This window comes from Rhinolophus ferrumequinum, chromosome 3, assembly GCF_004115265.2.
Source record: "Rhinolophus ferrumequinum isolate MPI-CBG mRhiFer1 chromosome 3, mRhiFer1_v1.p, whole genome shotgun sequence".
Classification (NCBI taxonomy): Eukaryota; Metazoa; Chordata; class Mammalia; order Chiroptera; family Rhinolophidae; genus Rhinolophus; species Rhinolophus ferrumequinum.
In genome coordinates this window covers 101,002,183-101,014,153 of record NC_046286.1, presented here as the reverse complement: position 1 = coordinate 101,014,153, position 11,971 = coordinate 101,002,183, and the positions used below count along the sequence as shown (strand labels likewise).

Here is an 11,971-nt window from a genome sequence, read left to right as displayed (position 1 = left end):
CAGGTGTGAATGACTGCTTTGGGGATATTTTGCTGAATGGCGGGGTTAGTGAGGACCGAAGAGTTCCCAAGCCCCATCCCCCAGCTCCCCTGCCACAGCACTGTCTTCTTGCCTTAGGGATGAGGCCCTCTTGACTATGTCATCAGAGACTGGAGTTTCTGAGGCCATCTCCTGGGTGAGAGAATGCAGATGGTTCCTGCCTTGGTTCCTCCATATTTCCTGAGATCATTCTCACTTCTCAGCAGAAATTCCCTGGAAATTCACAGAACTATCAAACCTACGCCATGGAATCAGAAATCAGGTCTAACATACCAATGTCATATTTACTTCAATAAGCAGAGTGCTCCGTGAATGTATCCTACTTTCCTACTGAAACCCTTCTGAAAAGATAGGAAAAGCCTACAAACCTTTAAGTACAAAGAATGCCAAGAGGAGAAAACAGTGGGCAAGAGATTTAAACAAATCTTCAGAAGAAGTGGCTGGAGAGGTAGTAGCTGATGTAGCAGATGAGAGTAATTCATAAAGTTGTGCCTACAGAGTGTGAGCTGGGGCAGAATGGGTCAGTTTTGCCATAGACCCATAGTTAATGGCATAGAGAATGTCTGAAATATGTGTGAACTATGGGCCCAGATCCCTTTTGTGTTCTAAGATGATTGTCTTAATCATTTTTTCCTTCTTAGGGGGTTAATTGTCCAGCTACCCTAACCTACCCTGTCTAGTCAAGATGATAAGACGTTGATAGGCTGCCTTACCTGCATTAGTTTCAGAGTCTCCCCCACACACTGTAATCTTCACATCACTTCCTATGCAGTTTTTGTCTAACCCTCTAGACCTCACTCTGCAGTAGGCAGGGAAGTGAGGAAATGGGCTCAGCAAGGTTTATCTTTCTGATTAAACTGGCCAAGAGCTCTCGTTTTCAACCCTTCGAAGGACAGGGAATACTGACTCTCACCCTGCTAGGGTGTGTTTTGAACACTCATCATTGGCGTCCTCTGGCTGTTGGTGTGGGTGGGCATTTGTACTCACAGCAGGCCGCAGTGGGCCAGCGACAGCGAGACCTGTCATGTCCAAAGAGCTGCCGTCTGATGAAGGGTCCTCCAGAGGCCGCCACGCGGAAGCTGCCTTTGGGAGGGTACGGCGGGGGACTCAGCCTGCTGAGTGGGCAGCCTCAGTTAGTGGAAGAACCCCTGATTCGTTTTGAAACCCTGAGAACAGTCTCTGTCTAGACTCCAGTCTTTGCTCATTCTGTTGTCTGTCTATGGAGGACCCTATAGATGAAGATGTCCCTTGGCTGAGTGTTTGCCACAGACACATAATTTCAGCAGTATCTAAACAGATGGCTGTCCCTGAGAATGATGGACCGAAGGAAATATCCTTATTGGTTATACACTCTGGACAGGGCTGCTCTGGTTCACCTGGGTTCCCTGAGGGAAAACTCAAGTCTGAGGTTCTAGATTTTAGTTTTTAGAGCATTTTTAGGTTTACAGAGGAATTGAGCATAAAGTACAGAGTTCCCATGTACCACAGTGCTTCCCGACGTTGACATCTTGCAGGAGTGTGGTATGTTGGTTACAACTGATGAGCTCATTCCCACCGCCACCCCCCCTTTTTTAAGTTATGTGTACAGAACAGCATAGTGGTTAGACATTTGCACCCCTCACAAAATGGTAACCCCACCTAGTCTAATACCCATTTGACATCGTATGTGGCTATTATGGTACCATGGACTATATTCCCTATGCTGTACTATACATTCTGTGAATATTTAATTTAATTATAGTTGACATTCAATATTATTTTGTATTAGTTTCAAGTATACAATGCAGTGGTTAGACATTTATATAATCTATAAAATGATCCGCCGGTAAGTCCAGTATCCATCTGACACCCTACATAGTCTTTACAACATTATTGATTATATTCTCCGTGCTATATTTCACATCCCCGTGACTATTTTGTAACTACCAATCTGTACTTCTTAATCCTTTCACCTTTTTCACCTATCCCTCAGCCCCCCTCCTTCTAGCAACTGTCAGTTTGTTCAATGAGCTCGTATTGATACATTATTATTAGCTAAAGTCCAGAGTTGACATTGGGGTTCACTGTCTGTGTTGTACAGTTTCAGGGGTTTGGACAAATGGATACCACAGTGTCGTATAGAATAGTCTCTGTGTTCTAAACATCTTCTGCGCTCCATCTATTGTTCGCTCTCTCCATCTGACCTATCGCCATTATGAGGTGGAATTTTATAGGCCCTGTTACAGCTGAGAACTGTAACCCTTGTCTCCTTTTCTGTGAAACAGAGCAAGGGTTGTGTGTGCTTCATGTCCCTGGAGTCTTGGGGGACTAGCACACAGGAAGATGTGGGAGCTTCTAAAAGTCCCCCGAGGGGCTGGTGATGCCTCCTCCTCCTCCTCCGGGAGCTAATGTTTCAGTAGGTCAGGCAGCTAGGTATTTGGGCACGTGTATTATGAAAATGTTCCCTGGGCCAGTCTGGACCTGGGCTGGGGTTCCCTGTTGTGACATCTCAGTGCGGCTGTGCTGCTGTCCAGGGTGGGGTGTGACCCCCAGGAGAACGTCTTCCTGTGGAATGCTGCAGGGCCGGATGCCCTCGGGGGCCCACAGGAGAGGACAGTGCCCTTGTCCTTGAACTGGGACCTGCGTGAAGTCTTCCCTTTTCCAGAAACCTCGCTTCTTTTCTCCTGTCCATCGCAGCCATGCCTGCAGTGTGCAGGGATGAGGTCATTGTCAAGGAGAGCGCCGTGGGCACCGGGCTCAGGCTGCCTGGCCAGACTCCGGAGGGTGGAGCCGGAGCTCACATTGGCTTCGTTATTCCAGGAGAGTCTGCTTTCCTAAAGGAAAAAGCATCACTCAGATGAGTCTGGCACCTCCTGAAAGTCTTTTACAGGCCCCGCTCTGACTGGGAACACTGGCTCCCTGCCTTCTAGTCCAGCCTGGGGCTCAGAAGGCCCCCTAAGAGAGTATTCGAGACTGTTCAGGCAGCCTCGTAAACACACATTCAGGAGCCGCCATAGTGCCACTTCCCAGAGCAGAGCCCGTGCCCGGGCCAGCCGCTCCAGATCTTTGCACCTTCGCACATTCCAGTGTTCTGTGGACCTGGCTTGGGCTCGCGCAGGGCCAAGTGGGTGCCCTCCATCCAGGGTGGGAGCGTCGAAGTCTTATTTCTTTGCTCACCTCACTTCTCATTCCTAGAGATCTGAGTTGCTTCGGCAGTGACTGCGGTGGTACTGAGTGGTGGGCAATTGAATCAGCTTGGTGCGAGTTTCGTCTGGAACCCTCTTGCCCAGAGAATAATCTGGGCAAGGATATTCTCCAGCAGGAACATGAATCCAGGGTCTATGAGGCCTGACTTCGCCCTCCTACTCTCAAACGTGCCCCTAGTGTCACTATTCCTGCTGCTCAAAGCTGGACTCTTCCCTTGGTGAACCATTGCCAAAGCCTACAGCAGGGGTCCATCAGGACAAGTTCACTGAGGGACCAGGAACAGTCCTCAGCAGTCATCCTAAGAAAGGAGTGAATGGTTGGGTGACAACAGGCCCCTCCAGACGCATAGGATGTGCTGACCACAACATGATGTGTGTTCTCCCAGCGCCCTGTGATCCGGCCCGGGGTCCCGGCCTAAGGACGTGCCCTGAGCCCCACCAGCCTAGTCCAAAGTGGGCACAGTATGCAGACTGCTGACTTCCAAGACGGGATGGGCCCTATGTCAGCAGGAACTGTCATGTTCACGGCTGACCCTTGCACTTTCAATCCCAGTGCCAGCTCTATGGCAGATGGTTGACACAATGTGCTGAATGACTAACCCACAGGTATGAGTCAATACAATAGTAAACCTCAAAGGTCTAACGAGACAAATATTTAGCAAGTAAATGAGTTTTAACTGCAGGCATAGGAAAGACAGGAGGCAACCACAGAAAGAAAAGAAATGTGAGAAATAGGGACTAATCATCAGATAGCCCTGAGCGTGGAGGATATGGTTTTTCCTGTCTAAACCAAGGAAGGCCTCTAACCCCTGGCCACGCTCGAGAGGGCTTAGCAAGCATCTGGCGTTTTGCTGAGCGTGTTTAACTTGGAGAGTCAATTCTTGCAGTTGAAGAATTTGGGCAGTAGAAGAACTGGAACAAAAGGGAGTTTATGAAGACTGTGTAGTTGAGGCTGAGAGATTTGTGTGCATTAAAGACTGAAATGTGAGAATTTGTAGATAAGGAAACCTAGCGTTCTCTGCAGTTCAGATGGGTGCTCAGAAGTGTCCATGGGCCGACGGGAGCAGACCAGCAGGGATGTGGCTGCAGGACAGAGAATCAGGATGCGGAGCTCGGTAGAAGAGCCCAGTCTTGAGCAAGCCCAGGCCGGAGAGGACAGCATCCAAGCCACACTGCTGATCCACCTCTGAGACTTGTGACATTTTGGGTATCTATCTCTGTTTCATTCTTCTTTCCATGTCTTGACATGTACCTGCTAAACATTAATGACAGGCGAATACACCCTTGTAACTTTTTGTGAGCTATCAGTAAATTTGGTTTCTTTTAAAAAAAATAACTTTGTTAATAATCGAGCTTGCTTATCTTCTTTTCAGTTGGGAGCATCTGCAGAAGCTCCTGACCTAAAGAGACCACGTGTTAACCTGTAACCGACAGAGACTTGGAAAACACCCACGTTTAATCGTGGCCTCAAGACAAGGCTTCAGGAAGGACGATTGAGAAGAATGACATCAAAGCCCCAACACAGGTGATTGTTTTGTAACTTACCTGTACACTGTGATGTTGCTTGTGGGGACTTATTTTCAAAGAAGCTAGAGAGTAAACGTTTGTGTTTATTAAGCTAATGAATTGGGAGTGAAACCTCAGAATTTTTTGTTGTTGCTTTTGGTTTAGTTTTTACTTTCTTTTTTGAAATGATTTCTGATTTATAGACAAGTTGCAAGAATAGTACAAAGAATTTCGATATATCCTTCACCCAGGTTTCCCAAATGTTAACACTTTACCACATTTGCTATATTGCTCTCTCCTTCCCTTTCTCTCTCTGCCTCCCTCCCTTGCTCCCTCCCCATATATGTTTCCATAGCAAACAGCTAATTTAGATTGCTTATTGACTGGGAAAGGGGCGTTAGGTGGGGTGGTGGCATTGAGGGAATGCTGATGGAAATTATGGGGCATAAATGCCCCTTGAAATTTACTGCTTTGCCTCATGGTTTCCAAGTATGTGTGTCTATTGAGAGAAGGTACCTGACTTATGCTTTGCCATGGACTTGAACGTTGCTCGTTTAAAGCATCTTTGTTTTTACTGGCGCGGGAGGACTGTGGTAGCTTGTGGGATGGAAAGCTGTTGGTTCTTTTGAAGATATCTAAAAAGAGAGGAATGTAGGGGTTTTGTTTTGGGTTTTATTTGAATAAGCTCAATCTTGTGGGTTTTGCATTCTTTCGGGTTTTTCTGAGGATGGAGTTTACAGATGTTCCTCTGGGAGTGAGGCCCAGTGCGTGAGGAGGTGAGAGATGGAGACGGGTACAATGCCGTGCCGCCTCGCTTACAACAGGGCCAGTCTTGGTAATAGATTCATAAAAAATAAAGATAAAGTTGGGACATGATGATTTTCTGAATATGTTTCCGTATTGAGTTGCTTTTAGCTTGGCACTTGAAGTCTCAACAAAGAATACATGGGTAACATGATTATTTAATGATTTGAAACATGAAAAATCATCTTTCTAAGTGGCGTTTACCATTCTGTGTGCTTTGGAGGCCCTCCCACTTAATGTCAGCATGACGAATCACTCATTTAGCATCGTTTCTCAAACTCTCTCTTAGTTTAATGCAATTGGACCTTGCTTTTTTAGAAAAAGAAATGAAGAGTCATTTGAATTCATATAGGAAAAAAAAAATCACTTTTGATTTCTTAAGGTGGAAAACATGAAAAAAATGAGAATGGATTCAAAAGCCATTTATAGGATGAACTGGTTTTATGAGGGCGTGAGTGAACTGAGGAGTCTGGGAGAGAGAGAGAAGGGAGCAGAGCGAAAGTGAGGGCTGACGCATGTCCCAGTGAGGCCGAAGTGGTACGGAAAAAGAGTGAGGCCTGGGGCAGGGGATGGCAGTCAGCTGGCAGGAGCTGAATGTTCCTTCTTTGGTAGCTTTTATCCAGTGTTGAACAAATGACTGTATTTGGCTCTTTAGGTCACCACAGTCTCACAGTCCTTCAGATGAGCACAGCACTATTACTGGATACTTCACAGCAATGATGTAAAGATGAGTAACATTGTTTGAAAGTGTCAAACAAGGTTCTTTCTGGTGGTAATAGTGATGGGGTAATTCAGACCAATCATCTCACTGAAAATAACCACCAAAAACTTAAATGACATTTAAAAAGTTCCTCAAAAACATCAAAGAGCTAATAAGATAATGAGGAATTACTGGGTCAAGATTCAAAAGAAGATGAAAATCCAGAGAAGTGAGGTTGGCATTTGGGACTGTTTTTGACCAGGGGGCATTTGAAAATCTGAAATCCATGCTCAGAGAGTGAGCAGTTTTCCAGTCCTGTGAGATCAGGGGGCATGAAGCGGGAGCCCAAGGCCCAACAAGATAGAACTTCCTATGCTTTGGTCTCAGAGTCAGTAGAGCAGCTTATCCTAGAGAGAAGGGGGAAGTGGAAGTAAAACAGCCCTTACATGAACTATGGTACAGTTTTGGGTCATCTAGGTGACCAAGAAAATCTTGTGTCTTGAAGCTGACATAAAGTATCAATAATGCGTGAGGATGTGGCAGAAGCAAATGAAAATTAAATCTAAAGAAAAGTAATATCATCTTAGGCTTCAAAATATTTCCATAAATAATTCAAAAAATACAATGCCAAGCACATAGTTAAAAAAAAAAATGTAGGCACATGAAGGTACGCACTCACCTGAGAAAGAACGAGGGAAAAGAGGAAGTAACACACCCCCCCCATAAGAATGTAAGAGATGGGAATTAGCAGTGAGACTGTATAGTAACTATACTTCCTGTTTTCAAGACAAGAAAGAGTAAGCTTGAAAAATTTGGCTGATTATTGGAAACCATAAAAGATGACAAAGCAGATTTACATAAAAGCAAAATAAACTCCAAAACTTAAAAATCTAATAACTAAATGGAAAGCTCAATGGATAAGATTTAATGGCAAATTAGAGTGGAAGAGAAAATGAATAAACTATAAGAGTAAAATATACAAAAAGAAGCATATAAAGGCAAAAGTAATAAGAAAATATAAGACACACAGAAGGTATAATTAGAAGGTCCAACATATAGTCTCACAATTAAGTTCACAACCTCAACCTAGAAAAAGTGCTACATACCTCATTGCTGAATATCATTACGGTCACCTTTGAAGTACTCCCTTTGGGAAACTATGCACCGACGTCAGCGCCTAGTCCACCCTTCAAAGCAATTTTGGAACTCTTTTTCTGGAATGGCCTTCAGAGCTGTCGTCGTATTACCCTTGATGCCCTGAATGTTATCAAAATGTCTTCCTTTCAATATTTCCTTCATCTTTGGGTAAACAGAGAAGTCATTGGGGGCCAGACCAGGTGAATAGGGAGGGTGTTCCAATACAGTTATTTGTTTACTGGCTAAAAACTCCTTCACAGACAATACCGTGTGAGCTGGTGCATTGTCATGATGCAAGAGCCATGAATTATTGGTGAAAAATTCAGGTTGTTTTGTCTAACTTTTTACGCAGCCTTTTCAGCACTTCCAAATAATAAACTTGGTTAACTGTCCAGTTGGTACAAATTCATAATGAATCCCTCTTATCCCCCACCATAAGTTAGTAACATCGTTGCAACAAGTTCGCAAACTTAATTGTCCAATCAGATATTCAGAAGGGGCAGAGTCTAAGAGTCTTGAGTGTAAACAATAGTTGATAAAATAATTGCTGATGATTTTCCTGTAAGATATTTACAAATGTATTTTAAAATCCCAAGAAATTTTAGTCAGGATAAATGTGAAGATATATCATAGTGTAAACTGCCAGAGAGAAAAAGAAAGATGACTTCAAAAGGTACAATAGTTATACTGATAATTGAATTATCAAGAGCAACAGTGAATGTCAGAAGATAGTGAAACATCTTCAATAGACTGAAAAAACAAAAACAAACTGCAAAGATAGACTGTCAGTAAAAACATCTTTCAAGTATGAAGGTGAAATAAAGACATTTGCGGACAAAAACAGAGGGAGCTGGGCACATGCCCCTCCCTGTCCAGCTCTGGCCAGACGCAGAAGCAGTTGTTATGCTGATGCCAAAGCAAAACTGGATTGCTGTTTACGAACTCCCTGTTAAGGAGGGGGTGATGGTGGCCAAGGATGTTCACGTGCCTACACACCCTGAGCTGGCAGAGTGGAATGTGCCTAATCTTCACGTCATGAAAGCCATGCAGTCTCTCAAATCTTGAGGCTATGGGAAGGAACAGTTTGCCTGCAGACATTTCTATAGTACCTTACCAACGAGGGTATCCAGTGTCTCCGTGATTACCTCCACGTGCCTCCTGGGATGGTGGCTGCCACTTTGCACTGCAGCTGGCCTGAGACTGGCAGGCCAAGGCCCAAGGTCTGGCGGGCGAGCAACCTGCAAGACTCACATGAGGGGAAGCTGATAGAGACACCTACAGATGGAGCGCTGCCTCCTGCCAACAAGAAAGCCGAGGATGGGGCAGCCGGATGGCTCAGTTGGTTAGAGCGCAAGCTCTCAACAACAAGATTGCCGGTTCAATTCCCACCTGGAATAGCTGGCTGTGCCCCCATAACTAAGATTGAAAATGGTGACTGGACTTGGAGCTGAGCTGTGCCCTCCACAACAGACTGAAGTACAACAACTTGACTTGGAGCTGATGGGCCCTGGAAAAACATACTGTTCCCAATATTCCCCAATTAAAAAAAAAAAAAAGAAAAAGAAAGCAGAGGCCAGGGCTGGGTCAGCCACCAAATTCTAGTTTGGAGGCGGATTTGGTCGTGGACGTGGTCAATCACCTCAGTAAAGTTGGAGGAATTATTTTGTATTAAATACACTTGTGGCCAGAAAATTAAAAAAAACAACAACACAGAGTTGTTACCAGCGGACTGTCAGTTAAAGAAATATTTAATAGAATTCTTTAGGCAGATAGAAAATAATCTTAGCTGAAAGGTAGAGATACAGGAGATATCAAGAGCAAAGAAACCGTAAATATATGACTAAATCCAAATGACATTGATTTTATAAAATAATAATAATGATTTGTGGGATACATATATATGTGTTATGTCTGTATCTATATCTATCTATCTATTGACATAGAAAAACAAAAATCTTTAAGTTGGGAAGGGAATAAAAGGAATTTAAGTGTTCTAAGGTCCTCATATTGTCCAAGAAGAGGTAAAAGTTCCAATTATTGTTAGACTTTGGTAAGTCCAGGATACATGTTGTAATTTCTAAGGTAACCATTGAAAACATAATAAAAAGTGTAAAACTTTCAAATGAAGAGAGTGATAAAATGAAATGATAAAAATGGAATGATAAAAAGTGAAATGATAAAAAACTAGTCAATCTAAAAGAAGGCAAGAAAAGAGAAAAAGAACATAGAGTGAGTGGGACAAATAAAAAGCATATTATAAGATCGTAGAGTTAAAGTCAAATATATTAGCAATTATATTAAATATAAATAGACTAAATACTTCAGTTAAAAGATAGAGTTCTGGCCTGATGGCACATTATATTTAAGGCACAAATTAAAATATAAGGATAAAAATATTTGAAAATAAAAGAGTGGAAAAATTACACTCTGCAAATAGTAGCCAAAGAAAAGCTGGTAAATCTGTATTAACATCAGACAAGCTTGGCCTTAAAGTGAAAAAAAACAAAAATTACTGGCGATTATGAGTCACTTCTTATTGATTAGGAATTCAATCCACTAGGAAAATAGAATCACTTAAAAATTTATGTGCATCTAATTAAATGGCCTCAAAATATTTGATGGAAGAAATGACTGGAAGAACTGTACAGAGATATGAGTAAGCCCACAATCATGCTGGAATTTTGTAGTAGCTTTCACTTGGAAATTGATAGATGAAGCAGGTGAAATATCTGTCAGGTTATAAAAGTTTTCAAAAACATAATTAAAAACTTGACACACCAAGAAACAATAAAAGAATATATCTAGTTTTCAAGTATATATGAAACAGTTAGAAAAACTTGGCTATGAAGCAAGTCTTAACAATTTCAAAGGATTAAATTGACAGGGTATATATATTTTTTTATTTTGTTTTTGTTTTAGACCATTGTCTTTCTTTTTTTAACCTTGTAATTCTGTTTTTATTCTTTCTTTATTTTATTTTTTTAGTTTCAGGTGTGCAAAACAATGTAATAGTTAGACATTTACACTCCTCACAAAGTAATAACCGCTCCCCCCGCCAATCTACTACCTACCCTCTGACATCGAATATAGCTGTTACAATTCCATTGACTATGTATATTCCCTATGTTGTACTCATGTCCATTATCATTAACCTTTGGCTTAGGAATTCTATGTCCAAGACTTTATCCTAAGATATTAATCCTGTAGATTTAAAAAGATCTACACACAAGTATGTTTCAAAATAGTAAAAAAAAGTTTATCCATAGGAAATGAGTAAATAAATTATGGAAACCATATGCAGTAGGAAGCAGCACAACCATTTAAAATGATGTCATAACTCTATAATTACCGATATGTCCAAGTGGAGGAAATCAAAGGTTATAGAACTACAAAAAAAAAAAAAAAAAATTTGACAGGGTATATGACCACAGTTCAAAAGCAAAAAGATAACTGGAAAATCATAAAATCATATGTTTAAAAATTAAGACAAATATCTAAATAACCCACAGGTAAAAAAGAAATCTCAACAAAATGCTATTTTTTCAAAACATGCAGGATGTGACAAAAGCAATATTTAAAGGGAAATCTTCACCATAAAATGTTATATTAGGAAAAAATATAGGCTGAAAAAACTCAGTGAACTACGTGTTCATCTCAAGAAATTAGAACAAAATGCAAACAAAGGAAGTAATAAAAAACAAAAGCAGAAAATACTGAGACAAAAAACAAAATATTGACGCTCAACAAAGCCAAAGTTATTTTTTGAAAAAATGAATAAAATTGATAAACTATGGGTGATACTGAGCAGTAAAAAAAGGAAAGAAGGTACAAATGTCAACATTGGAAATGAAAAAGGGGACACATAGGCTGAGGTTTAAAGGATGAGAATGAGTTGGGAAGTGATGAAGAGGAAGGGGCCTCTGGGTTAGCAAGGACGGCCTGTACCAAGGATAGAAGCTGAGGCCAGCTGTTCACTGCCAGGAGCAGGTGGAGTGAAAGACGGCTGTAGGGAGTGGCAGGATGAGAGGAAGGCCAGCTCAGGAGGGTATGAATTGGGAAGGGTAAGCCGAGGAGTTGGGGCTCGATCTTGAGAACCAAGGGGAACCATTGGAGAATTGTAAGGCAGGGAGGAAGCGGCACAACAGATTTTTCCCTTTAGGCTGCCAGTCCTGGATGCATATTTGGAAAATGATTAGGAGATGAGGTGGGTGGGGGTGCCACCTGGAGTGGGGGAGGCCAGTGGGGAGGCAGAGGCAGCCATCAGGCAGGAAGGATGTGGCTCGAACCAAGGTGCCGACGTTGGGAATGGAGCACATGGGGCAGATCAGACACATCCTAGGGTGGAAGTTGAGGACAGATGACACAGCTCTTGGAAACACTAATATTTAAGGGGCGATGGGTTAATGGCAAATCTGCACATGGGGTGGAGAAGAAGATGAAGCAGCTGCTAAAGGAGGAGAGAATTTCGAGAGGTAGAAAAAGTCACAGAGTTGTGTGTTACATGCATCATATTTGGCCATCAGGACATCATTGGTCACTTTAGGCAGACTTCAGGGAAGAGTCTAGTTTCAGTGGATTGTAAGTAAACGGAGCCGAGTTC

General features: G+C 42.3%; 1 pseudogene; it reads left to right on the top strand.

The window, feature by feature from the left end:
- The first annotated feature begins 8,274 nt into the window (after positions 1-8,274).
- Positions 8,275-9,018, top strand: LOC117020795 (40S ribosomal protein S10-like; annotated as a pseudogene).
- Positions 9,019-11,971: the final 2,953 nt, after the last annotated feature.